The sequence below is a fragment of the Anopheles gambiae genome, assembly GCF_943734735.2.
Source record: "Anopheles gambiae chromosome X unlocalized genomic scaffold, idAnoGambNW_F1_1 X_unloc_4, whole genome shotgun sequence".
NCBI lineage: Eukaryota > Metazoa > Arthropoda > Insecta > Diptera > Culicidae > Anopheles > Anopheles gambiae.
The window spans coordinates 325,001-330,000 of record NW_026902648.1 but is presented as its reverse complement, the minus strand read 5'-3'; positions in this window follow the sequence as shown (position 1 = coordinate 330,000).

Here is a 5,000-nt window from a genome sequence, read left to right as displayed (position 1 = left end):
CATGTACCAAAAATGTATCAACCTAGGCGTTGCTCAGTAGCTTTTGGCGGCACATGTAAAAAGTATTCGAGTTCAGATTCTTGGAACTTTGCGTATTGTTCAAAACTAATAAAGAAAACTAAATTATAAATGGGTAAAAGGCTAGGCGTTTCTCAGTAGCTTTTTTGCGCCACGTGGCAAAAGTATTCGAGTTCAGATTTCTGGGACTTAGCGTATTTTTCAAAATTGATTATGCAAATTGAAGTACAAATGGGGCATTAGCTAGGCGTTGCCCAGTAGCTTTTGGCGCCACATGGAGGAAGTAGTCGAGTTCAAATTTCTGGGACGTAGCGTAGTTTTCAATCATAATAAACCGAATCAAACATAAAAATCATGAAACTTACACCACGTCCCTAGGTTATGCACAAAACGTAACGATAAAGTGCCGGCCAGGTTAGAGGTGCACCAAAATTGTGTACCGATTAGGAAAAGTACTCTATGTTCCTATGACTTGGGTGAAAAGTGTTGATTAACTGCTGGTTAGGATAGACAGTTGCTTATCGTACACATCGCAAACGAACACCCCTTAGTGAGCAGTAGCAGAAGTCGATGGAACAAAGCGAATGCATTACAAACTGATCAAGTAAAATAAGGAACGCTACGTACTAGGACTTCTTTCCAAGAATGGTGTCCGCGACGGGAGGGCAAGCGTCCTTCCCAGGTTTCCCTAGTAAACCTTGTATGGTAAACATACCCAAGCGTGTCCGTAAGCACGCAACGATAGTCACGAACGAGCACATACCTAGGGAAAGTACTCTACGTACTAGGACTTCTGTCCAAGAATGGTGTCCGCGACGGTCGGGCACTGTGACGCAATTACCAAATCCTAGAATCGTACAAGCAGTGTGTACAAACATAAACATTAACGCGTTCGCTCGGGCTGCGCCGTCCGTGTTGAACACAAATGTGGGTGATAATATGAGTGGATAGACAAAAACATGCGTGGCGAAGACAGTTTTCTGCACGATGTGCACATAGCTCATTTCGTCGTCCCGGGCTAATGGAACAACACAAAAATATCGAGTATCTTTCTAGGTTTCTGTTATAAAAGGACAGGCCAAAAGGTGACCGGTTGAGATAAGCATTTTAAGCATACAAGCACTTAATTGCAACTTTTGATACAAAAACTAAGAACGTACACGTAGATTGTATCAACATGGACATCCATGATCGCGTACGCCCGGGCTGCGCCCTCCGTGTTATACTTTCCCTGATTGGTACACAATTTTGGTGCAAGTGTACCAACATGGACATCTATGAACGCGTACGCTCGAGCTGCACCCTCCGTCTTGTACTTTCCCTGATCGGTACACAGTTTTGGTGCACGGCTATCCCGACCGGCAACTTGTACCAACATCGACATCCATGAACGCGTACGTAGCGTACTTTCCCTGATCGGTACACAATGTTGGTGCACGGCATAGGAAATGGGCTTAAAATGGTCAAACTCAATCCATTTCCACTAAAGATAGTCAATAACAGCTGTGCCGATGAAGTAGGGCACGATGCAAGTCAATGTTATTTAATGAATTACATGTTCACCATACATTTTAGTACAAAATTGCTCGGTCAGACCTACAAAGTGCTATATCTCGAATACTAAACGTCGCAGATGGGTGTCGTAGAACAATTTTAAGTTCGTCTAACGATTCTACATCCGATTCTGGATAGTGGTTTTTCGACCACTTTTCAACATTTTGTGACACCCCGAACCTAGGGGCAGCTCCCTAGCTTTTTTCAAAAATGTGCACCGAACGGGCCAGAGAGCTCGAGTAGTCGAAAATTTTTTTTTTGCTAAAACCCCTCAAAACGTGTCAGGAACGCACCCTAGATGATGAAAAGTGCAACCAGAATGTCAATCGACAACATGCCCGAGGGTACAAATTTGCTATACGCGTCCCTAGGTAGGGTACTTTTTCATACAAACATCAACGTGTACGGTGCACAAAGTGCGCGGAACAAAAATTGCTCGGTCAGACCTGGTACGGGCCATAACTCGAATACTAAACGTCGCAGATGGGTGTCGTAGAACAATTTTAAGTTCGTCTAATGATTCTACATCCGATTCTGGATAGTGGTTTTTCGACCACTTTTCAACATTTTGTGACACCCCGAACCTAGGGGCAGCTCCCTAGCTTTTTTCAAAAATGTGCACCGAACGGGCCAGAGAGCTCGAGTAGTCGAAAATTTTTTTTTTGCTAAAACCCCTCAAAACGTGTCAGGAACGCACCCTAGATGATGAAAAGTGCAACCAGAATGTCAATCGACAACATGCCCGGGGGTACAAATTTGCTTTACGCGTCCCTAGGTAGGGTACTTTTTCATACAAACATCAAAGTGTACGGTGCACAAAGTGCGCGGAACAAAAATTGCTCGGTCAGACCTAGGACGGGCCATAACTCGAATACTAAACGTCGCAGATGGGTGTCGTAGAACAATTTTAAGTTCGTCTAATGATTCTACATCCGATTCTGGATAGTGGTTTTTCGACCACTTTTCAACATTTTGTGACACCCCGAACCTAGGGGCAGCTCCCTAGCTTTTTTCAAAAATGTGCACCGAACGGGCCAGAGAGCTCGAGTAGTCGAAAATTTTTTTTTTGCTAAAACCCCTCAAAACGTGTCAGGAACGCACCCTAGATGATGAAAAGTGCAACCAGAATGTCAATCGACAACATGCCCGGGGGTACAAATTTGCTCTACGCGTCCCTAGGTAGGGTACTTTTTCATACAAACATCAAAGTGTACGGTGCACAAAGTGCGCGGAACAAAAATTGCTCGGTCAGACCTAGGACGGGCCATAACTCGAATACTAAACGTCGCAGATGGGTGTCGTAGAACAATTTTAAGTTCGTCTAATGATTCTACATCCGATTCTGGATAGTGGTTTTTCGACCACTTTTCAACATTTTGTGACACCCCGAACCTAGGGGCAGCTCCCTAGCTTTTTTCAAAAATGTGCACCGAACGGGCCAGAGAGCTCGAGTAGTCGAAAATTTTTTTTTTGCTAAAACCCCTCAAAACGTGTCAGGAACGCACCCTAGATGATGAAAAGTGCAACCAGAATGTCAATCGACAACATGCCCGGGGGTACAAATTTGCTCTACGCGTCCCTAGGTAGGGTACTTTTTCATACAAACATCAAAGTGTACGGTGCACAAAGTGCGCGGAACAAAAATTGCTCGGTCAGACCTGGTACGGGCCATAACTCGAATACTAAACGTCGCAGATGGGTGTCGTAGAACAATTTTAAGTTCGTCTAACGATTCTACATCCGATTCTGGATAGTGGTTTTTCGACCACTTTTCAACATTTTGTGACACCCCGAACCTAGGGGCAGCTCCCTAGCTTTTTTCAAAAATGTGCACCGAACGGGCCAGAGAGCTCGAGTAGTCGAAAATTTTTTTTTTGCTAAAACCCCTCAAAACGTGTCAGGAACGCACCCTAGATGATGAAAAGTGCAACCAGAATGTCAATCGACAACATGCCCGGGGGTACAAATTTGCTTTACGCGTCCCTAGGTAGGGTACTTTTTCATACAAACATCAAAGTGTACGGTGCACAAAGTGCGCGGAACAAAAATTGCTCGGTCAGACCTAGGACGGGCCATAACTCGAATACTAAACGTCGCAGATGGGTGTCGTAGAACAATTTTAAGTTCGTCTAATGATTCTACATCCGATTCTGGATAGTGGTTTTTCGACCACTTTTCAACATTTTGTGACACCCCGAACCTAGGGGCAGCTCCCTAGCTTTTTTCAAAAATGTGCACCGAACGGGCCAGAGAGCTCGAGTAGTCGAAAATTTTTTTTTTGCTAAAACCCCTCAAAACGTGTCAGGAACGCACCCTAGATGATGAAAAGTGCAACCAGAATGTCAATCGACAACATGCCCGGGGGTACAAATTTGCTATACGCGTCCCTAGGTAGGGTACTTTTTCATACAAACATCAACGTGTACGGTGCACAAAGTGCGCGGAACAAAAATTGCTCGGTCAGACCTGGTACGGGCCATAACTCGAATACTAAACGTCGCAGATGGGTGTCGTAGAACAATTTTAAGTTCGTCTAATGATTCTACATCCGATTCTGGATAGTGGTTTTTCGACCACTTTTCAACATTTTGTGACACCCCGAACCTAGGGGCAGCTCCCTAGCTTTTTTCAAAAATGTGCACCGAACGGGCCAGAGAGCTCGAGTAGTCGAAAATTTTTTTTTTGCTAAAACCCCTCAAAACGTGTCAGGAACGCACCCTAGATGATGAAAAGTGCAACCAGAATGTCAATCGACAACATGCCCGGGGGTACAAATTTGCTATACGCGTCCCTAGGTAGGGTACTTTTTCATACAAACATCAAAGTGTACGGTGCACAAAGTGCGCGGAACAAAAATTGCTCGGTCAGACCTACAAAGTGTTATATATCTCGAATACTAAACGTCGCAGATGGGTGTCGTAGAACAATTTTAAGTTCGTCTAACGATTCTACATCCGATTCTGGATAGTGGTTTTTCGACCACTTTTCAACATTTTGTGACACCCCGAACCTAGGGGCAGCTCCCTAGCTTTTTTCAAAAATGTGCACCGAACGGGCCAGAGAGCTCGAGTAGTCGAAATTTTTTTTTTTGCTAAAACCCCTCAAAACGTGTAGAAAACTGATTTTAGATGATAAAAAGTGCAACCAGAACGTCAAACGACAACTTTGTTGGGGGTACCCTTTTTACTCTACGGGCCACTAGCTTAGGCGCGCCAACAGCGCTTTCCTCTCGGGTTCCCATTTTTTGCCCTCCTGGGATTATGATCATTTACTCATTGCCTACTATAGGGAAGGTACCTTGCTTCGAGGTCAAAAATGAAGATTTCACCAAATCGTAGTTTTAACCTCTATTTAGTCGTAGGAGCATGGTTTGCAGTGTCCGTGGGTCATATAAGCCCCCGTTTGGGTCATACGTCCCCTCCCCGATG